We start from the raw sequence: 25,081 nt of genomic DNA, 5'->3' as shown, positions 1-25,081 counted from the left end.
AACACCAGTGGTCTATTTTAGTCCAAACCCTCTTAAATTCAAGACCAAGACTAAGTTTGTCATTTGAGTCCAAAGACAAAGGACCAGCTTTGCTGCTTATGCATGCATCAGGACATAGGGGATTGCCTTTCAGTTGGTTGTTCCTATGGGTTTTCCATTGGTTGACTGTGGTCTATTCATGTTGGTGGGCATAATCCTTCATATTCTCGGTCTATTTATTGAGATGCTTTTCACATACAGCCCCTCACCTGCAATATAATAGTAGACTAATGCTAGACTACATACTGGGTGACCCACCATTCAAATCGACTTGGTATGTAAAATGAGCTATCTTACCATCCTCTACTCCTCAAAAATGTGACAAGGAGCTGAAATGATTGTGGAAAAAGCAGCTTCTCGATAAGAGGTAGTGTGAGCGGACTGGATTTGAGAGTGAAAGCATTTTACTAATAAAAATACACAAAGGAGATGACAGACCTGCATATCTAAGACATTTGTAATGTACCAATCCCCTCTTCTAATTGCTCAAATATGGAGGATTTCCTAAAAAATTAAAACTTTAGTAATATGCTTGTCATCATGCATTTGACACGGTTTTTCTTAAAACATACTAAAGACCACTTATTCTTGTTTCATTGCCTTGATAAGGTAAATGGAAATTAAAGAATTGTCTTTATATCTATAGACCTCTCCTATGATTTCATAGGAACTTTCAACTTGGACATTTTTAGTTACATGAATTTAGAGTAAAGTGTTATTCTCTGGTTTTTGGAGTGATTTATTTGGAAGAATATACCTATGTCTTTACCATTCCAATGTCTATCATTTTGAACTAAAGTTAGCCCAACAGTCCTCAGATTTTTGTCACTTGAATTGATCCCATCACAGTTTGCCTCGTTAACAATTCTCCAGCGAGGGCAGTAATGGTACCCTGAACTCTTAAAGGGTGACGGAGTAACGCCACAAGGTAGTTCGATTTCACATGAGTCCTGATTTGGGAACTTTTTTTATAATTGTAACTAAATTCTTCTGTGGTTTCTTTCTCTCCATGGCTTCTCATAAGTATCCAGGAGGAATCACTTCATACTCTGAGCATTTTTCCTTGAGTCTCTTGAAGATGTTCAAGTTCATTCAGGACTCGCTTCCTTCAAATCACCCCAGCAATAGTGGATGGAAATCCTACCACTATGTAAAGCAGTGGTCCAATAGATTTTCCAAATGTTTTCCAAACCACTGCTGTTGGGTCTCTAGAGTCCTTTGAGCCCCTAGTCCCTACCCAGCCCCAGAGCTGATGCCCATGTTCCCCCTTGGTAGCTCGTTATTGACTTCTACCATAAACTGTCAGGGATCCCATTGCCTCAAGATTTCAGCAAACATTGTTCTTGGTTTGACATCTTTTAAATCCTGTTTGCCTTTTAGGAGACTTGTATAGGGATAGGGTGGCATTTGTATCACTAGCAGTTAATGAAGACCTAGATTTGCTCCTGCATTAAGAACCCATTGGTGTGTTGACTTTCTGCTTGCACGGCATGATCTCTGAACAGTTATTCACTTAGAAAGTCTTTACGTTTGTGAACTATTGATACAAAGTGTGTCGATGTCAGTTACATTTTCTGGTAGAACATTGCTTAAATGTTTACTCAGTCCCCTGTGCTTTCCTTTGAAGATGATATGTTCCTAATTTCCACATTATTCATTTTATCAATTTTTATTTATAATTTTGTGATTTAAAAACTTTCATTTATTAAAATTATTTTATTATCAGGTAAGTACCGTATTTACCTCCTTTTAGACTAGGTTTTTACACCTATGTATGGTGAATGAAGCAGGATTCTTTTCTGTTGTATCATGTATGGATTAGAGGTTACACCATCACGAGTAACCACAGGAGATCCCCCACAGAAGGTCCTGCTGCAGAAAGTTGAGAAATCTCTGCCTAGTAATGCATGGATTTGTACCGTTTCCTTGTAAGCCCCACCTCAGCAACAGCAAAACCAGTCGTTACATAATATTTTTACAATGACTCTATTAAGTTATAGTGATTCTCAACTTTTTCTCAGTAACAAAACTATATTGTTACAATTGCATATTTTTAAATGTTTCTTTACTTCGACTTAGTCATTTCTGTCTCTGTCTCTCTGTCTTTCTATATCACTCTCTTTCTATGTGTGTGTGTAGAGCAATAACAGAAATAGAGGAAAACATCTGGGACTCGATTTTCTCCTCCCATCACGTGAGTGCCAGGGATTGAACTCCAGTGTTCCTGGCTGCAGCATATAGCTGTAGCTGCTGACTCATCTTGCCAGTCCCATGGTAGAGTCTAATCCCTCTTAGATTCCAGAAATAATTCATTAATGAAACAACATTGCATCTTTGAATAAGAACACATGTATTTTGAAATCTTCCATCTTTTCAGTGAAATTAATCATTTGAAACTTGCAATTGCTCAGTTCATGACTAGTAGCGTTAATTCCCTCCCCTTAAGATTTTATTTGTTGTTGTTCTTATAATTATTGCTACAATAGACTTGTTTTGGATTTGTGGTGTTTAACTCGTAATGAAAATTAACCCCACATGATTTTGATTTTGATAAATGGAAGTTTTTATGTCACAAAATGAACAGTGGGAAACATAGACATCTAATCCTCAGATGAAACCATAAGACAGTGCAAAATATAAGCTACGTGCTACAAGAAACTATAACTAGCATCAATACCCTTTGTAGCAATAGCCCACAAACATACAGATTTTTCTGAGTGAATCTCTGTTCAGAGATGATACCTAATGCATCAGTTATAATAATGCCCACTGTGAACATTTCTGTGTTCCATTTTTGTACATAATCCTTAAGAAAAGCACAGTGCTAGACCCGTGCTCTCCTGCAGTCATTTGGTCTATTTCTTACTGGTACATTCATCTCATTTGTACCTGTATAATTGACTTAGATGAATCACATTGTCTGATCCTTTATAGTTCTCGCTCCCTTATTTTGTTTCTCTCTCTCTCTCTCTCTCTCTCTCTCTCTCTCTCTCTCTCTCTCTCTCTCTCTCTCTGTGTGTGTGTGTGTGTGTGTGTGTGTTTTAATTTTCCCACTCATAGTATTTAGGTATCTCTATTTAGATTCGCAAATAAATCATCCTCCTTGCATATACTCATTGTACTTTGCACACGTACACTTTGATCTGACTTTATGTTCTTCTTAGGAAATTCATTCAAAGTACCTTTGAGTTTTGGATCTGGCGTTATTATCTTTCAGCGGTGTGGCTTTTGTTCCATTCTCAGTGTGCCATCGATCCAAGTCCATTCCTGTTCCCTCATATTTGTCATTCTACATTCCTTCCCACAGAAAAATCAACTTCCGGGTGTCACTTACCTGTGGTGAGTTACGTCCTTCAGAAATGTGTTAAATGAAAATAGGCTTTGAAGAAAAAAAATTCCCACTTTTGTCTGGAACCTCTTTATTTTGCTCTTACCCTTGACAGGGCTTGTCTGAGGTATTGGAGCCCGGTAACTTCTTTTGTTCCCTGATTCCACCATGGAGGAAAGTGCCCTTCTTTCTCTCTGGATCTTATAAAGATAACCCCCTTTTGAACATTAGATAAACTCCAGTAATAATGCTTTTGTAATTCATCCTTGAAAATTCTGTGGAATTTTTGTCTTCATCCTGTTTTGTCTTTTTCATTTCTCTTACATTTCCCCTTATGCTCTCTCTCTATGTAAACTCTATACTGAAGAGTTTCTTAAGGCCCTTTCAGAGCATGAATTGTAAGCAGCTGCAAAATCTGTGCAATGAGTTGCTAATTTAGATTACATATTTCCCACATTGAAGTCTGTATATTTTTCAAACATAGATGATTTTTTTCCTGCTGGTGTTGTACTTATAGTATCTCTAATGTGTTAAGATATTCTTAGTTATTTTATAGCCTATATATGATCTTTCTATTTCCAAGAGTCTTTAACATCAGTTTTGGTGATGTGAACCTGCAAAACCAAGAATTGTAGAAACAATACAAAGTCTGATGTCTGTCGTATTTGTTACCTTACACATAGCTTCAGACTCTGAACTATCATGGAAAGACACCCAGTACACTTTACACATTGCTGGTCATTTGCAGAGGGTAAATATCAATCATTGATTCTTCCAAATTTATTGTATACTTATTTTCTTATTTCTAATTCTTGGTAATGCTGTTCTATCTCAATTGTTAATTTGAGATGCAAAAAAATGACATTGAATGCTTTTTGTCAAGTTTTAGTAAATAGACCACATAATAAATAGCAAGACTTTACTTTCAGGACAATTTCTAATGTTTTTATTCATTTTTTTATTGATATCTATATACATGAGCTCAAATGATGCTTCATTAAAAATTCTTTTCTTTCTGACTATAGAATATTTTAACTTATCCTGTATACTGTGAATTATAACACTTGGAGTTATTGTATATTTTACTTATCAATGCAAACAACTTGATTTTCATCAAAACATACAAACAGGGAGAAAATGCACTGTTAGCTTTGTCTCATCTTGACTTTTATCTTCAAAACAGACATTTCACCCATTATATGTTCAATTAAATGCCTTGATACTAAAGATATGTATATATTTATATATAAGTAAATATATATATATATATATATATATATATACACATGGATTTTCCTGGTTTTGAAAGCACATACACAATGCCATTGGTATTGCTTGCTTCAAATGCAAAGATATAACCAATATGCATTTAATTACTTAACTTTCATCAAATCCATTTTTCCTACTTTAGTAAATTTCAATGAAATTAATCTTTTGTTATGTTTATTATAATCAATGGTGGATTTATGTTTTACTTTTAGATGTAGAATTTAATATCCTATTGCTTTACTCTGGCTATTTTAATTTGCAGTTGTACATTTAACAAGAAAAACAAGTTGACATTCAATATTTTAGATACATACATATCCACAAAATATATTCTTTTATATATAGTTCTGACTATATCTTAACAGTTTTAGAGATGAAGTAATGACACTTTACTGTTTCTTTGAATGTGTGGGGCTATGATTAACGTTCTCAACATTTTGAGAGCATTTTGAAAGGAGAAATTGAGTGAAATACCTGCTTCTTGAGGTTCTGAATACAATAGTATGTTATGGTAAATTCTCCTTCAAGAACAGCAGACATTATTTTCTTCGTCTGGGGAGAAATTGCAAGTGTGGTTTTGAGTGTCATGCAGAATGACACAAATTCCCTTTTAAGCTCTGTGAAACTCTATTAACCTTTGCAATTCTTTGTTTTGTTTGTACCTTAGATATTTTTCATACTGTATATTCTGAATATGGTTTCGTCTACCTTGTCTACTCACAGAGCCACCTCACCTTCCCAACTATTCAGTATGGGTGCAACTCAATTTCTTAGGTTCTGTTAATCATGCCGATATTTTCTCTTCAGCATTAGGGCCTTGCCATCCGTTTGTGGAGAGCAATCAATCATGGTGGAAACTGTCTGGGTTTTATGGGGCTTCTTTAGCCAAGAAATCATTTAGATGTAACCCATTCCTTACATTAAAGATTTGATTTGCTGACGGAGGGTGTCCAGTTGGGGCTTTCTCTCTCCCATTATTTGTTGATCCTGTTTAATTTTCCTCCATATGCGAATATATTCTAAGAAGCTTCTATTGTGTTATGTTTTCATATAATCACTCAAGTGACTTTTAGTTTTAGCCGTCACCTCTTGTATTTCCTCCTTCTTATAATCTTTCTACCTCCTCTTTCTCACAGTTCTCTGAGCCCCAAGGAAAGGGATTTGATGGAGACACCCAGTTTACAATAGAGCATTCCACGGTCTCTCACTCTGCACATTGCACAGTTGCGTGTCTCTGTATTTGTTCCTCCTTTAGGAGGAAGCTTCTCCTGTCTACCCCATTTGGTGCTCCCACTCCAGTCCAGAGAAAGAAAGAGAGAGAGAGAGAGAGAGAGAGAGAGAGAGAGAGACTTAAAAGCTAAAATCCTCATATGAAAATATAAGTATTTATATAAGTAAATATAAAATATAAATATAAGTAAATATAAAACTTTTTTGTCTTTTCTTCGTATATGCATCTGTATTACCTAGTAACTCCACCCATTTTTCTGTAAATTTCATGATTTCATTATTTTTATACACCTGTGTAATATGACCTTATGTAAATGTACCACACTTTCTTTATGCATTCATCTCTTGGTGAATTCAGGCTCTTTCTAATTTCTGGATATCATGAACGTGTTTGGGAGAGTGCGTTTGTTCTAGGCTGTAAAGTCTTTTGGGTATATGCCCAGGAATGTTTTAGCTGGATCTTGAGTTAGATCTATTCACAGCTCCCTGGGGAACAGCCTTACTGATTTCTACAGTAGCTGTACAAATTTGAAGTCCTATCAGTAATGGATAGTTTTGCCCCTTACCTAACATTTCACTAACATGAGTGGTCATTTGTTTTATTGATCTTGGCTGTTCTGAAATCTCAAAATGATTTTGATTAGTATTTCCTTGATGACTAAGGATGTTGAAGTTAATGGACATTTTTTTTAACTTTTTGGGTTTTGATAGGTTAGTTCAAACTAATATTGGTCTACTTGTAAGAATATACTAAGTTTATAGGCAATTGCTTAGTGAATTTTGGTTATGTGGTAGCCCATTCGTCCAATACCTTATTAATAAATAAGCTAATCTGTTACCTGGATACACATCTTGACTTTTGTTTGCATTTCTTTGTTTTAAACAGAGTTTTCTTTCTAACATCTTTTTATAGATATTTATATATTGAACCCCAAGCAATACTATGTTAGTTAATTGTCATTTACTTTGTGTTGAATAAATAGTGCTTCTCTAGGATTAAGTAACTTTCTTGAGTCTCTCAGGCTCGGGCTGAAGCATGGCCTCAGAATGCTCAATATAGAAAAAAAAAGAAAATCTCAGCTTTTTAGTTGTCTCTACAACACATACATAATGAAGAGAGCAAAGTTAAGAGAGACAAAAAAAAATTCATCACCATATCTCCCTTGTTCTACACTTCAAAACTCAATGTTGTAACCTGTGATGGTGGTTTGAATGAGACTGGCTCCTATATGATCGTAGGTTTGCATGCTTGGCCTCATTTGGTGAAACTGTTTAGGAAGGACTAGGAGGTATGACCTTGCTGAAGGGGTGTCATTGGGAGCAGGCTTTGGGATTCTAAAAATCTCATGCAATTCCCAGTGATCTCTTTAGAGATGTGACTTCTTAGCTATTCCTGCTGCCACACATTTGCCCTGCCATCATGGCCTCTAACCATTTAAAACCATACAGCAAACTTTCTTGTCTATGCTACCTTGATCGTGGTGCTTTGTTACTAATATACAAATGATTCTAGGTGACTTAACATTAAGATTTCTTTGATGTTGCCCAACCATATTTAGATAAAAATGTTAATAAGTATACAATGTTTGTGTTAGCTTCCCTTTGGTGTGACAGGACAAGGAAGAAAACCACTTAATGAAGGAAGGGAGTATGTTTAAATCATGGTTTCAAAGGATTCAGGATTCACACACTTACTACCTTTCTTCCGAGCTGTGATGTGGTTGAGGCACAATATCGTCTTGGGAACCTTGTGATGAAGGAATGATGGCCACCTCATGTAAGACATTATGCAAATTAAAGGGGTGGTGGAGAAATATACAAGCAAACAAGCAAAAAGAAGGGAGTATTGAAGGGAAAGATGAAGGAAAGCTCTGGGGATAAGGTAAATCTTCAGACAGTGCACACAGGGTTTATTTTTTTCAGCTGGACCTGGATTTCTAATAGCCCAGATCATTTATTACCATTTATTAAATTACCAATATAGTTAATCAATAAGTTAGTATAGTTTCTTAATAAAATGTGCGACTACTTCTCACTAGCTCCACCTGGTGACAACAGAGGTTTCAATTAATGAGCCTTGGGTGGGAGGAAGCATTTTCCATGGAAACTATAATTTAAATGAAGTGTCACTAGATTGTGTAGCTAGCGACTGTGTGTCAATACATCTCCTAAGTCTACCTCTACAGAAAAGGAAGCTTTGTGAGTCTAAAACATTTAACTTTGAAGTGTTAATCTAGGTTTACGTGTGCACTCAAGTTTGAGAATTCTTATAAACTAATAGAATACATATATTTAAATTTTACTAAGTTAGCTTAGAATTCTGCAATAGCCACTATGTTACAATTCACAATTTAGTTCTTTGAAGTCATTTTTTTTCTGAGATGGGCTTTTACTATGAATCCCAGGCTGCTTTCTTGAACTCATAATCTTTCTGCCTCAGTCTTATGAGTATAGTGCTGGAATGATGGATGTCTGCTTTCACATCTGTCTTCGTATTAAAGGAAATGTTTGATGAGGTGGATGGACTGATGATGAAGGTGATGCTCTTGTTGGACACCTTGATAAGTGGCACTGAGGACAGCTGTGCAATCTGGCACACAAGGCCACAGCCCGTAATCCTGGCTCTTTTTATAGACGTGCAGACTCTATATGACTTCTTTGGATTTTTATTTACTCTTTTGTAGTTCATAAGAATAAGTGTGTATATCTCACATAGTAAACATAAATACCAAACTAATCTTGTGGTCATGCTCTGGGCACTGTAGTTCCTCAAGAACAATGTTAGAATAACATCTATGATTATAATTGTAAGTGTGGAATAACCTTGGAAGCAGCTATAATATCAATCTTTCTATGCCCAATTCTGCTTGCCCAGTTCCCACACATTGTCGACGTGGGAGTCATCAAACTGATTTAAAAAATGTGGGAGTCAATGAAACAGCCAAATGAAAGGTCACCCACAATCAAAAAGAAATTCATGGAGCTCAGATTTATGGAATTCTTAATAAGGTGTTTTAAATTCATGTTGTCTTATTTTTCACATTCTATCTCCTTCCAGTTTAACCGGCTGAAATTAAAGAGATAATGAAAGGTAGTTTGCAATTCAAAACATGTGAAAGAAAGAGCATGGGGTTGGAACAGGAAAGTTAGCCTATCCCAGAAGGTGGTTTGGCTAGGAAGTTTCCTTCGGTGTGTGGGAACAAGGGAGTTTCTATGTTTGGGGATATCATTCTTGGAAAACATGGCAACACTGTAGAGAAAAGCAGTGAGTGAATGAGTGTTCAGAAGCTGTTGATGAGCGTATTGATCACTAAAGCAGGCATGCTAATTTGATGTTGATGTTTCCAACTCCAACTCAGTTACTTAAGAGAAACTAAAGTCTGAAAACAACAACAACAACAAAAGAACCAAAAACAAAAACCAGAACAAAACAACAAAAAAACCAACACCTCTCCAAGGAGCTAAAGTAGAATAAAATAGAAGGCGTCCCATCCACTCTTTCTTTCTAACAGAACAACAAAACCTTTTTAGTTTTCTGAATATTGTTTGACTTTGCTTTAAACCACATGTCTGTAGTCATATTGTTCTGATTGCCTTTGGTGCCTTTCTTTTAGATCACAGACTTCTATAGGACCATAGACTAAGCAAACAACTCCGTACATGGTTGAATTTTTGATGCATTAACCCTGGTTAATGAGCTGTTCAAAGCCCTATCAGAAGGCACCCAACACCAAGTCTGGTGACCTGAGTTCCTGCCTAGAGCCACATGGTGGAAGGAGAAACCAAGGCCTAAATGTTCTACTTTTGAAGTTCTCACTACAGCATTATGTACACATACACACACAAATACACAAACACACACACACACACAAATAAATAAATAAATAAAAAGCAAAAAATAAAAAAATGAATAAATACAGCTGAGCTCAAGTAACTATTTATACTTTATGGTCATGTGTAAATTCTACTATAAAAATAATAAGTCCAAAGTGACTACTAATAAAACATATTTGAGAAGAACAAATCACTGCATATTTTAAATGCCAATCAGAAGAAACCATAACGAAATTCTAAATATTTAAATATCCCAAACGTCAGTTTTGGTGCATATTAAAAATTATATTTGGGAACAGGTGGGGAATGTCCTTGTGTCTTTCAGTCCTTGAGATGACAGAATGGAGAAGCACTTGACCAGTCTGAGAGTATCGTTCTGCTGCAGCTCCAGATTGGATCTGCCTGGTCTCCCAGGTGGAATCTACACTTTCTAGAACTGAAACTTTACTAACAGAAGGTCCTTTCTTAACATAAGATGCATCACAGCTGTTCTGCCGAGGTCCACACATAAAAAAATACCAGCCTTCTAAGCCCACGCGCACCTTTTGCAGCCCTGTAATAAGTCAGCAAGAATGTGTCCAGAGGAATGCAAACATAAAATAAATGAAAAAAAGCAGAACTCATAAATTTCAGATAACTTTTTACTTCCATTGTTTGCACTTGTTACATTTTGTCTTTGCTGTGATAAAAACAGCTAAATAAAGTCTGTGTTTTATGACAGTTTGAGGGGTCACAAACCACTATGGTGGGGGAGGCATGGCAGATATAGAAGAAACATGCAGCTGTGAGTCCTCACAGCCCATGTAGACCAGAAAACAGAGAACATGGTGACAGAAATCATCTTGCTTCCTCTTCCTCTCTTTTCTCATTTATTCATGCCACTCCATGAGACAGAGAAATGCACATCTAGGGTTGCCATGCCCTCCCCATTAAATATCTCATGGAACATCCTTATAGATACAGCTAGGGGTGCTTCTTCTAGATGATTCTATGTTTCACAGATATGGACAGTGAGGATAATTATCACACTACCTAAAAATATAGCTTGATGATGGAATACAAGCAAGTCACATAATTTCCCATGTGATTGCATACATCTAGGAAGAATCACATTGTGAAATATGACATCAGATAGACACTGTTTCAATTGTGTCACACCTGTTTTGATTCGCTTGGTTTTGGTATCATTTACGATATTATCCCAAATGTTGGACTAAATTGTTCTGAAGAGGATTTTTATACTTAGTCTATGATGCCACATGTTAAAGGGGGAGGTGAATACTTGTATATTTAGCAAGTATCTAACATCATTTGAATACGGAGCAGATAGTGCAAGTATTTTGCTGAATAACACATCGAGTAGATTTTTCTTATAATCAGTGGAGAAGCAATTAAGACCTTAGAGGGTAGAATACTTCAATTAGAAAAATTAAAGACCTGGTTATGTTGCTCAATAAAAACATGTGATGACCAGGCACAAAATCCTCTGCTTAACCTCTAAGCATTGAAAATTTAAAAGCCAGGGCATAGTACGTTAAATACAAATCATCACAACTTTAGCTCTTCATTCATGTTGGAATAAACGTGCTTTTCGAAGTGTCCTTGAGCTGCTTCAGGATTTAATAAGCAGTATCTCTCGCAAGCTTCCATCCCAATCTGTTGGCAGAGGCAGTTTCTGGCTTCTCTATTTGTTCTCTTCCACTTCCCTGATGCCTCTACCTGCCCATGTGCATCTCCAGTGCCTGGCATAGTAGCCCTGGTATTTTTGCCAAGGGCATCATCAGAGGACTCTCCCAGGGTTTCCAATAAGGAATGGTTCCAACTCTATTTAGATGAGACTAAAGCACTTCAAATTTACTGAAAGGAGAATATATCTTATATTCAAGCTCTGTTTTCATGACTTACGTAGCTTTGGTTTTTCTCTTAGCACACATATTAGACTCTAACTTGAAAGGCACCTTTAAAGTTGTATTTATGTTTATAAACAATATTGAGAAAACCAAATATCGTCTAACTTTATTCCAATTGATGTGATTTATTTAAGTGATATTGATACAAGTAGGATGCATGTGAGAGTAGTGCTATTCCATCACACACACACACACACACACACACACACACACACACACACACACACACACACACACACTGATCTATAATGTGCTCCCTTTCTCAGCTTTTCAGGTCTAGATGTGGCAAGCCAGGAAATTCTCCCCTTCATGGCTTGTGAAAAATTTGTGAACTCAGTTTCAGAAGTACATTCTGTGTCTTCTAATCTCTCAGATTTGTTATTGAAGGATGTGTCCTCCTACTCTAGTAGGAACAGAAGTTAGCCCATTTCCCACCACTGCTACCACATCAGCTTTCACTGCCCCATGTTCTTCAATGCCTAATTTCCCCTGATAACCATGGGAGCATTTCTGTTCATGCCAATAAAAGTACAAGGATGAGCATGGATACTCAGGAATTACTAGAGCAAAGTCAGTTGAGGTATTATATTTGCTAACCACAGTAGCACCAAGATATGCCCCATTTAATTAGCTCTATACAGTGGGCTCATGGTTTCAAGTTCCAAATGACCCCTGTCCTGGTTACTTTAGGCAAGTATGAGACTACTGTGACAGTGCTGATCAGAGAGAGAGGCATTGTCATCAAACCACAACTCCATGGATGCCCTGGAAGTAGGCAGGAAAGGGAGATATGGAGGGAGGAACATCAGAAAACAAATAGGGATGGAAGGAAAGAGAGGGGGAGGAGGAACAGCAAGGACAAAAGTGGAGAGAGCAAGCAAGCAAGTGAGAAAGAGAGAAAGAAAGAAAGAAAGAAAATCAGATAAGTTAGCTCTGATCTCAATTCTCATGACTTACAACCAATATGCCATTACATGACAAAGTGTATGTCATTGGGTGAGTTATTTGATTTTCTTTGTTCTGCTTCCTTAGCCTAAAATAGGGGTAATATTGTTATATATCTCAGCTCACATTGTTGGAACATGAAGGAATTATCTAAACAATAAAATAGATAAAGTCTTGTAATAGATTTTATTAGTTCAGTATTTTTGACTGTTTAATAACACAACTAAATTAAAATAATGGTGTTTTTTGATACAATAAATTTTTCGTTTTTGAGGATTTCAAAACACATAGGAAATATTTTGATCATTTTAATGTACATTTCCATTTTAATTTACACTTCTTCTACAGGACTCCTGCCCTCTGGTTTCAGGTCATTTCCTACATTCTGCTTTTGTTTATATTCTACAGAGTCTCATTGCACATATGTCCAGGTCATACAGGCAGCAGCACAGGCAAACTAACAGGGGTTACATGTGTTCATGTGTCTCTCCTTTCTCATCCTCCAGCAGCCATCAGCAGTCAGTAGCTCTCAGCCAGTAGTGCTTAAATGATAAGAAAATCTTTGTTCAGTTAGGTCCATAAAACCATATTTAAAACCTTATCATTCTTATGAACACTTATTAATACTCACAAAAAATCTGCAGTGCTATTTCTATTTCATTAAAGTTCCAGAAAAATACAGATCCAGAAATTGCAAAATTCTTAAAAAGATAATTAATTCTAGATCCTGCATAAACACGATTTTTTTTTTTGCCAAAATAATGTGTTTGTTTTCCTATGGCCATATATTTTACAATTAAATATCTATGCTGTATTATTTCATACTGTTTTAATGGAAATTGCAATTAACATTACGACTTTTTTTATTATCTTGATATTTGATTTCTCACCCATTTGAGAAAGAAGCAAGATGTCAAAGGCCTTAAAAGGCCGTGTTTTCTCAAAGCCAGTGTGGATAGCATAAGTTGTTGGGTAACTCTGGAAATAATAAGGGTTCAGTCTAATGTTGCATTCACCAGTTTTCAGTGAGAGAGGGAATCATGTGAATGGTGGACATAATTCAGAATGCCCATGGTCGTGGAACCCAGAGGCAGGATTTGCTAACTCTCTGTAAGACTGTCCTATGACTTCCCAGCCATGGGCTTTGACCAGGATCATGCTATCTGACATAAAATTCCCTCCTGTGGAGCAAGCCTCAAATCTAATCAGAAAGCAGTTAGTCCCCTTTAACAATAGGAAACTATTGTATTACTGGGCACACTTCTCACCTGACTATTGCTATTGGATTACGCAGGGTCCAACATTTGTTAAGTCCATTAATAGCAGGCTGCATAGCATCTTCCAGTACTCTAAAAGCTTGGTAACTAGTAGGTCTTTTCCTAGACAGTTTCAGATTGATTTCTTTGTGTCCTAAAGCCAAAACTATAAAGTATCTTGAAGAACCGTATCTCACTCTATAGTCATGGTGGGTATCCACAGGCAGAGACAAAGGATGTGTTGCTTTGGAAACCTCTGGCTTTCAATAACAACAGGGAGGTGTATCTTGCCTTATACTTCAGTTTTCATGTACGAACCCGAACCTTTTGAAAGAGACATTGTCTACCTTTCTAGAGCATTTCAACTTAAATGTTTTAAAGTTTTGTGTTGAAATTAGCCTACTAACTATTAAGATTACACAAGATTGTTTCTTCATAGAGACTTACTTTGGGTTAGCTCATCCACTGGAGACAAGATATATCTTACTCCCATGCCATTACTGCTTTACCATTAATCCTTTAGCCATCTCTATCCCCTGTTTTCATTCATTTCTCCTGTGCTTTGTATCTCTCCAGTCAATTTAAGTTGGGTTGTGAGAAAGTTGGCTGTCAGGCAGCGTCTCACAGCTGCTTCCTTTTGATTTATCTCACACTCCATGCCCTGCTTAACTATCTCTATCTTGAGTATTCCGCCTCTCTACATTTAATTTTAACTATAATCTACTGACTACCTTCCCTTCATACCCCAAGCTACTCTTTTCTTCATGGAGTTCCCACTTGGGTTCCTTGTTAAATAAACAAAGCAAGATTTGAAACCAAGATATTTGTATGAGTCAGACCATGTGGGTGTTTGTCTTCCTGGGCCTGAGTGACCTTAGCCAGTATAATTTTTTCAGGCACCACCTGTTTACCTGAAGTCGCTTTCAATAACTTGCTTTTCTTTATAGCTGAAGTTCTGTTAGAATTTGTGTTTTGTTCAATGTTCAGGCGGTCACATTGCATCCTAAATACTTATGTGTCTTCTAGGACACCTATGCTTCTCTCATTTGTGGTCAGTGTAGTATCTTTGCGTGACAGACTATAGTCAATGCACAGGTTATAACTGGCCAAAGCAAAGAGAGTAAGAGACCAAGTATGTAGCCCAAATGGACCATGTATGTCAATTCTCCTCCTCCTAGGATTAGAGCACATCAAGAAGGTTGGGAAAAGGGAGATGGAGAAGGGTATGAAGGAGTGGTGGGAACTTGGGCGTGACATGGTAATTATACTCATTAGCAAACAGCAGCTGTGGTGAGCTGCATACGATCTAGCAAACCAAAATCCAGGCCTTGAGAGGCAGAGGTCTCAAGACCCCTGTTCCTTACTGAAGAGATCTTAGCAGATGACAGTTTCTGAAAAGGGAGAATCTATCTCTTGGAAGGATTTTCCACTGGTAGGAGGCCTATGCTCTTGTGAATGACCCTACACCCATGAACATTTGATTAGCACTGACTGGGTTTAGCAGGTTGTCATCAGCAATTACAAAATGACATGAAGTGGGAACAGAACATGTCCGTGAGGAAATGGGGAAAGTTTGAGAGATGGGGTCAACATGATCAATAGATTTCATTGTATTCTTATGTTATAATCTCAATAATAAAGAAAATGTTTAGAAAAGTTGCCAAAGATGAGAGAGAGAGAGAGACAGAGAGAGAGAGAGAGACAGAGAGAGACAAAGAGAGACAGAGAGACAGAGAGAGAGAGAGAGAGTTCGAGCTATCAGGTATTTGAAATACAAATGTATGAACATATCAACCTTGATTCTTATATTGCAAAAGCTTTGGATATTGTGGTAGTTTAAATATGCTTGGCCCAGAGAATGGCACCAGTTGGAGATGTGGCCTTGTTGGAGTAGGTGTAGTCATGATGAATTAGGTGTGCCACTTTGGGAGTGGGCTTTAATACCCTCACGCTAGGGTATTAGAAGCCTGGAAGCCAGTCTTCTCCTAGTGGCCTTCAGATGAAAATATAGAACTCTCAGCTCCACCTGCCTCTTCCCTGCCTGGACCCTGCCATTCTCCTGCCTTGATGATAATGGACTGAACCCCTGAGCCCGTAAGCCAGCTCCAATTAAATGTCCTTACAAGAGTTACCTTGGTAATGGTGTCTGTTCACAGCAGTAAAACCGTAAGACAGATGTAGTATGTAACTGTGCCAGGTAGCCCCATTCTCTTGTGAATTGCTGCCTTCTGGGAACAGCATTGAGTTCTGTGGGGAAGTGGCATATATGAGTTGTACAAGTTAGACCATAAGATCTCCTGTTAACATAGTTAAGGAAACAACTCTAAGAAAGTCTCAGGACTTTCTATAAAATTTCAAAGAAAACACTGACACCGCTTACAGCTTCAGTTGATTACAACATTTGTGTGTGTGTGTGTGTGTGTGTGTGTGTGTGTGTGTGTGTGTGTAGTTGTCAAACACCACTTAGAGAAAAGCCTGTGACATGTTCATTCATAGTCAGTCATCTCAACAGCACTTTCTAGTAAGTTGCTCATGACTATGAAATTTATTGAGACAGTAAGAGGAGAGCATCTCCAGCTCTCCACTATTTACTTGGAATCCTGGGTATTTTGGGGAAGAGATGTTTATGAGACACTGATAGGCTTGGTAAGAGTAGGGGTTTGGAGGCTGTTGGCCATTTCTCTCTGATAAACTTCAAAGCCTCAAAAAGCATGACAGATTATCCAATTAAATTGAGCATATTTTTAAAAATCTGCTTATAAATCCTGAGAGTATTACTCCAGTAAGCCAATTATTGTTATAGAATGCAGAGCATACATTAAGATACCATTGACATATTAGTGAAAAATGACATTGTTTTTATAATTTTACAAATGGAATGCCCTGATTAATGCTTTCTTCACGATGGTTATAGAGAAAATCCAACTTCATAGAGATGTTTAGTGGATAAAAGGAAAATACTTAAATGGCCTTTTCAAATATTGGTGGTTATTGCCTTCAGCTACATGAAGCTTCATCTAGTGACAGTTTTAATATGGTTATTCATGATAAGAACAATGAAGCTACACCAGTATCTATTTTGTATTCTAATCCATTAACTGGATCAGTGTATTTTCTTCTTAAAATAGGTCATGTACCTGGTTATACCCTCACAGAGACATTAAGAGATTTTAAGTGTGTGCTGTCTCCAGATTGCTACTATGCAGAGCTAACAAATATTGACAAAGTTACTTAAGAAATATCAAAATTCATATTTTCTCATGTCAATAACCACCTCACTTTAAAATTCTCCAAGTCTGAGGAAGCTGTCAGGTACACAATGACAAATGCTTTCTCTTCCCTGGAAGCTTGGATCTTATCATTGGCAATGCTGTCAGTTGATTTCTTCAGTTCAACAGATTCATTTTGTTCATTTTCAAGAAAAATTCTGGCAAGTATCTAAATCTGAATAATTACAATTTGTCTTTCAAGCAAAAGTGATGTTTCTTGAGTAAAGCACACACATCACTTCGCAGCATAAACCACTGTGAAAGTGATTTTCTAAAGAGAACCACCAGACCAGACAATTCACAGCAATGATGCCTTATTGAGAGTTTGCATTTCTCACTATAGAATATTAAAACACATCTTCGAGGGCTCAGATATTCACTGTAGATTTTTTTCCTTTGCTTCTTCAGGGAAAGTTAAGTAAACTTGTACCTCTAAAGAGTCTGTACCACAGACACTAGGTACTGTTATTACTGATGCCATCTTGTCTCCTTGCTAAGAACCAATTTCTGAAACACCATGGTTTTCTCAGAGTCGATACAAATAGACGTTTAGTACAATCCATACAGTATATAAGATTTAAAATCAAATCACAAATTTGGTGTTTAATATAGCTTGCATTTATTACCAAACCTTCGAATAAAATATCATATTTTGCTGACTCATGCATGCTTAATACTCGTGAAATTCTAGCAAAACATGATGAGCAACCCATCTATTCAGCTCTGAGCACACAAGAGCAATGCTACACCAATGGTGTAAACTACACCTTCTTTTTAAGCTAAATCTTTTCTATATTGAGTATTCTGAGGCCATGTTTCAGAAGTTAGCATACTATTTCACCCTTTCCAACCCTAACCTGTGAGACCCAAGAAAGTTACTTAATCCTACAGATGCGCTATTTGTTCAACACCAAATAAATGGCAACTAACTAACATAGTATTGCTGGGGATTTGATGTATGAATATCTATAGGAAAGATGTTAGGAAGAAAACTCAGGGATTGCTGTAACTGTAAATTTCTGGATATAGCAGTGTCCCGTTTTCCTTCACTGATCTCTGCCCATCATGCATTCAGCAAAGGCAGTTTCTGCAGCTCCATTGTTGAGGCTTTTGTGTGTCTGTGTGTTCGTGTGTTTCTCAGGAAGCACGGTTGCTTACCCTGCGATATGCTTCAGTGACTCCCCATTATGGTTTGCTCAGGGATATCTGGCTTTTGAAGTAATAATGATGCCTATATGTAAATATCTAGGACCGGTTTCCAGAATTCTTAAATATCTGACTCAGACTTGTACTATTATCAAAGGGCATAATAAAATCACCGTACAGTATTTGTCTAAATCCCTGTAAAATCCATTTGTAACATCTATACGACTGAAATAAATTGTCATATAACATCATTTTTATGAAGTTTCTATATCTTTCATACGTAAGAAACTTATTCAAACAGCAACGTATTGATCCTTTTGCCCTTTGAGAAGACTATACAGATGCAAAGGAGGAAGCCTTTTATTTTTATTTTTCTAAGAAAAACACTTGTTTTCACCAGAGGAGAGATGGTATAGGAACACATTTCCTTATGTTTTAAGGTTAAACAATTCAAATGAGTTTACGAACAACTGGAATTTTTTTAAAAAATTAGACTTTATACAGTCTATACAAATAGGAAAATACATGAAGAAGCAGATTTTAAAATATGGGTAGAAAATCTTAATACTTGCTGTTCTTCCCATAAATGCAGGAGTATGTTTTACACTTTTCTGAGGAACCTCCAGAATGATTTCCAGATTGGTTGTAATGGTTTGCATATGCTTGGCCTAGGGAGTGGCACTATTAGAAGGTGGGGGAAAGTGTTTCACTGTGGGGGTGGGCTTAGAGAGATCCTCCTCCTAGCTGCCTAGGATGCTGAGTCTGTTCCTAGCTTCCTTCGGATGAAGATGTAGAACCCTCAGCTCTTCCTGCACATGCCTGCCTTGATGCTGCCATGCTCCCACCTTGATCATAATGGACTGAACCTCTGAACCTATAAGCCAGCCCCAATTAAATATCGTCCTTTATAAAACTTTCATTGATCATGGTATCTGTTCACAGCAATAACACCCTAACTAAAACATTGGTTGTACCAGCTTGCAATATCACCAACAATGGAAGAGTGTTCCTCTTTCTCCACATCCTTGCCAGCATCTGTTGTCACCTGAGTTTTGATCTTAGCCATTCTGACTGATGTGAGGTGTAATCTCAGGATTGTTTTGATTTGCATTTTCCTGATGACTAAGAATGTTGAACATTTCTTTAGGAGCTTCTCAACCATTCAATACTCCTCAGCTGAGAATTTTTTATTTAGCTCTGCGCCCCGTTTTTAAATAGGGTTATATGATTCTCTGGAGTCTAACTTCTTGAGTTCTTTGTATATATTGAATATTAGCTCTCTTTTGGATATAGGATGGATAAAGATCTTTTCCCAATTTGATGGTTGTCATTTTGTCCTAGTGACAGTGTCCTTTGCCTTACAGAAGATTTGCAATTTTACGAGGTACCATTTGTCGATTCTTGATCTTAGAGCATGAGCATTGGTGAACTCTCCAGGAAACTTTCCCAAGTGTCCTTGTGTTCGAGGCTCTTCCCCACTTATTCTTCTATTTGTTTGAGTGTATCTGGTTTTATGGGGAGGTCCGTGATCCATTTGGACTTGAGCTTTGTACAGGGAGATAAGAATGGATTGATTTGCATTCTTCTAAATGCTGACCTCCAGTTGAACCAGCACAATTTGTTGAAAATGCTATCTCTTTTCTCCCCACTGGATAGTTTTAGCTCCTTTGTCAAAGATCAAGTGACCATAGGTGTGTGGGTTTATTTCTGGGTCTTCAATTCTATTCCATTGATCTACCTGCCTGTCTCTGTCTCTGTAACAATACCATACAGTTTTTATCACTATTGCTCTGAAATACAGCTTGAGGTCAGGAATGACGATTCACCTAGAAGTTCATTTATTGTTGAGAGTAGTTTTCACTATCCTGCAGTTTTTGTTATTCCAAATGAATTTGCAAAGTTTCCTCAGAAAATTGAACATAATACTATCAGAGGATCCAATTATTCCACTCCTGGGTATATACCCAAAATATGCTCCAACATATAACAAGGACACATGCTCCACTATGTTCATAGAAGCCTTATTTATAATAACCAGAAGCTGGAAAGAACCCAGATGTCCTTCAAAGAGGAATCGATGCCGAAAATGTGGTACATTTACAAAGTGGAGTACAATTCAGTTATTAAAACAATGACTTCATGAAATTAATATGCAAATGGATAGAACTAGAAAATATCATCCTGAGCGAGGTAACCTAATCACAGAAAAACACACATGGTATGCACTCACTGATAAGTGGATATTAGCCCAAAAGCTCAGATTACCCAAGATACAATCCACAGACCACATGAATTTCAAAAAAAAAAAAAATGGACAAGCAAAGTGTGCATGCCTCAGTCCTTCTTAGAAGGGGGAACAAAAATATTCATAGGAGAAAATATGGAGACAAAGTTTGGAGCAGAGACTGAAGGAAAGGCCATCCAGAGACTGCCCCACCTGGGGATTCAGCCCATACACATACAGCCACCAAAACAAGACAATATGGCTGATGCCAAGAAGTGCATGCTGACAGGAGCCTGATATAGCTGGCTACTGAGAGGCTCTGCCAGAGCATGACAAATACAGAGGCAAACTTTTGCAGTCAACCATTGAACTTAGAACAGGGTCCCCATTGGAGGATTTAGAGAAAGGATTGAAGGAGCTAAAGGAACAATAATATCAACCAACCAGAGCCCTCAAAGACTAAACCACCCTCCAAAGAATACACAGCGAGTGGCCCATGGCTCCAGCTGCATATGTAGCAGAGAATGGCCTTGTGGGACACCAATGGAAGGAGAAGCTCTTGTTCCTATGAATGCTAGATACTCCAGTGCAGGGGAATGTCAGGGTGGGAGGTGGGAAGGGCTGGGTGTGTGTATGGGAACACACTCATAGAAAACTGGGGAAGGGGGATGTGATAGGGGGGCTTATGGATGGGAAACAAAGAAAGGGGATAACATTTGAAATATAAAAAATCCAATAAAAATAAAGAAAGAAATCGAGAAAATTAATTTAACATCATAAATAAAAAATAGTGAATGTCAGTAACCAGAAGCAAAATAGGCCATAGTTTAATAGGTTCTTCATGGGAAAAAAGAGTAAGTTTTACGGTTCAGCATAGCACTGCAGTGCCTAGACTATTGTGATGCCACAGCTGGTACCAGGAAGAACACTCAACACAGGAGGGGCCAAGGAAAGTGAGGTGATGTCTGAACATGTGTGTATTTGTAAGCAAAAGCACTCCGCCTTAGGGTATCTTTGGAAACACCAGCAAATGGCTTCTTTTTGTAATCAAACTTAGGTCATTATATGGGAATTGATGTTCATAACATGTCATGCATCCTTTAGTTTGCTTCATTGGTTGTGTACGTTTCTGTATACAGCATGTATGTACTGCACAAACTCACTTTGGAAAGGAAGCTGACAGAGTTAGAACAATTTAACAGATATGACTTCAAGACTGACCGCGATAGGAAAGACTCTGGAAATTTCCTTCAAATTCTCCAAGGCTCTGTAAGCCCACCTGCCAAATTTAAACTTTCCTTATGTCTTGGACCAGGATTGTTACATGACAATGTACACTGGTGAAAGGCTGAGTGAACAAGGCACAACTGCATGCCTGAGAAACAAATGTCAGCATGAAGTGATCTTTCACAGGGCACCTACATTGATGTGTGTTTACAGGAAAAGCTTGTCTATGAGCCTGACCCTACATATTGATAGGAAAAGTTAAAGTATAAAAACTGGCAGACATATGTACACACAGAACGATGAAGTAGGAATAAATTCTGCACATTTATAATTTTCTGTACACCCATAATTATGTTTAATTCATTAACATTATTGACCATCTGCAAATGCTGTAAATTCCAAATAAATATGTCATAGAGTTCAGTTTGTCATGTCCTCATGGAAAGGAAGTAGATTGTTAGTAAAAACATAAGCTCAGAGAAAAATGGCTGCAAATTCTCATAAAAATATCTAACTGCAAAAGAAAATGTGTTCTCTTCGACTGGCATGTTTGGGAAAGTTTTTTGAGATTGTATCAAGGGAAGCAAGAGAGGATAGAACAGGATACCCATGGTCCCCCCTCTGGGGCCAATGAAGACATGGAGAGCTGTGATCAGAACCAAAGTACAGTGGGATGTGGAGTGACCCTCACGAGGTCATTTACATGTTTAAAATTGATTTAAGTTTCTTCATGGAGAACCTCTTTTGAGAGACATTTGAGAGAGTAGAGGCCGATCATTATGTTCAACTTTACTATGCGTCTTCATAATAATCTGTCTCATTGTCCCCAAATAACCATGAACAATCAATCAATCTTTATATTCGTCCATCACATCAGGCTCTTTCAAGTGTGATTTTGATTGTTTGGTTGCAGATCATATGAGGAATTTATAATTATAGTTTCCTGAAACAGTACTGCAAAAACAATTTTCCGAAATATCTTAAGTCATTGTTACTATTGCTATCAATATGAAACAAAAAATAGGTTTTTATTCCCCAGTATGAGCTTTCATAGCAACCTGGTGCCATATGAGTTATAAAAATGACAAGTGTTTTCCTTTGAACTGGAAGATAGAACATTAACTTAATTTCTCCCCAAATTATAACCACGTGCAGCTGAAACTTTCTGATCTCGAAATTGCTAATGTGCCTTAATAAGAGACATTTTAAATTAGAAGCCAAAGAGTAAAAAGGGAGAAATGAATAAGAAAAATTTGCACACATGAGGTGGGAAATCTTTTTTTTTTTTTTTGAGTTTTTATTTTTTATTTATTTTTCTTTTCTTTCCCCCCCCCATCATTATTAAATTGGGTATTTCTTATTTACATTTCAAATGTTATTCCCTTTCCTGGTTTCCATGCCAACATCCCCCTAAACCCCCCTCCCCTTCTGTGTGGGTGTTCCCCTCCCCATCCTCCCCCATTACTGCCCTCCCCTTGGTATATGCATTTTGATGGCGCTGCTGCTGAAAGTTAAACCTAGGGTTTTAACCTCCCTCCCCCGCAAATGTCCTTCAAATGATCTGCAATATGCATGCATAGTCTTGATTTTATTTTCATTATTACTTCTTGATACAAGGCCTCATTTGGCCCTAGAACTTGTGCAGACTAATGCGTTCTTGAACTTGGAGTGGTATTACCACCTCGGACTCTGGAGTGCAGGATCACACTCCCGTACAATCTCAGCCTACTCCAAAGCTTGACATTTCCAAAAAGTGTGATTGACTCCTAACCCTAACCCTAATTTTTTTCTAAGAAGAGTAAGTCTACTGGTAAGGAGACTATTTAGTGGTGAAAACATGAGTGATTTTACATAAAATGTAGGATGCAGGCAGGCATTTAGTAGATGTTTATTGAAAAGTGAGATGTCTATTGATGCTGAAGGAGGAAAAAACGACTACTGGTAAATTGTTTAATGTAAACAATATATACGCCTTTTCCCTTCATTTTTAAGGGACAATATATACATAAATTTTCTTTGTCTGATGAAATTTAAGAAAAATATTTCCATGTATTTCTAAAAATAATGGTCTATTAGTTAAAAGTGTTTTGTCCTTGATTCAGCATACATACCTAAATTCTGGTAGATTTTATAATAAGCTGAGTGAAAATACTTGATACAATTGGGGAACACTATACCTTATACTGCATTGCTCACTGCCAGCAGACCAGTTCTCATAAATAGCAAGCAGTGAAAACCGCTAACGCTTGTCTACACGTGCATGATCAGTATGCTCACACACAAGGGCATGAACCCTTCAAGATGTGTTACACGTAGACACAGATATCAAAGAATCTCACAGAGTCTTAATATATACTCCTTATTCTTGCCATAATGAAAAAAAAAGTTTTATACTACAATTCAAGTTCTTCCTTGAAAGGTATTTTAGAAAATATTTTAAACTTTGTAAAATTTTTTATCCATTCCAATTTTTTTTACAAAAAGCAGCATGTTAAATTCCACAATTAATTTTGAAGTACTCAGACAAAGTCTCTAATTGGTAACTTTACCACAGGTAAGAGAAAATTCAATTCAAACAGGCCAGGCTCTATGGACATCTACTGTTTCAAATCAGGAATTTTCCCCATATGGGTTGTGTTTCATTCGACTTGTCATCACAGTCCACATGTTCTGACCATTGGGCCTCTCAACAATGAAGTAGTCTACTACATATGATTTCAGAAGATCTCCAATGTAGAAGAAAAGCTACAAATGCCTTGTGTATTCAAGGGGAGAGGGGGAAATGCCTTGTGTATTCAGACACCCTTTTCAGGCTCACAGCATGGGCTAGGTTCCTACTTTACAACCAAACCCAGGAGATGGGTATGAGGACATGGGTCTTGCCTTTTAACAAGGACACTGGATGATGAGTCCAGCTTCTCAAGAAGCATGTGAACAAGCAAAAAGGGAGGGGTTCGTGAAACTAGGTTCACAGAGAAAGACAGGAGAAAAAGCTTTTGACTTTATAAAGTAGAATTGAGGATTACTGTAAAAGACAGCATGGTGAGAGTCAGAGATGCCAGGAAAACAGGACACGTCTTTCAACTAGAGGGAAAGGGTTGTTTTCACTTTGATACATGAAGTCCCAGCTGCTCACAACTCCCCCCCCCCTGCAAGAATGTGTTTCCACAGTGGTAGAATCCTTTGAACTAGAACATGAATTATATCTATAATATATGGAAGTGACTTAAGCTATGCCTTACCTGTGGATATGCTATAAAAACATATCATGAGTTTGAGTATAAGATACAGTAATGATCGGAAGTTTCAAACAGCTCTTATTGTAGTGAGAAAGAGTCAATAGCAATAAACAGTTGTCCTGACATACACTTGAATTTTCTGACTTAACATTAACCCGTACTTTT

General features: G+C 37.3%; 1 protein-coding gene across 3 annotated transcripts in view; it reads left to right on the top strand.

Annotated features, from left to right (window-relative positions):
* Neto1 (neuropilin and tolloid like 1) overlaps positions 1-25,081 on the top strand; it is a 108,607-nt gene that overhangs the window by 43,766 nt on the left and 39,760 nt on the right. The gene's annotated exons all lie outside the window — the stretch shown is intronic.

This window comes from Rattus rattus, chromosome 15 (assembly GCF_011064425.1).
Source record: "Rattus rattus isolate New Zealand chromosome 15, Rrattus_CSIRO_v1, whole genome shotgun sequence".
NCBI lineage: Eukaryota > Metazoa > Chordata > Mammalia > Rodentia > Muridae > Rattus > Rattus rattus.
The sequence above is the reverse complement of the archived record's forward strand: the minus strand, read 5'-3'. Positions and strand labels throughout refer to the sequence as shown.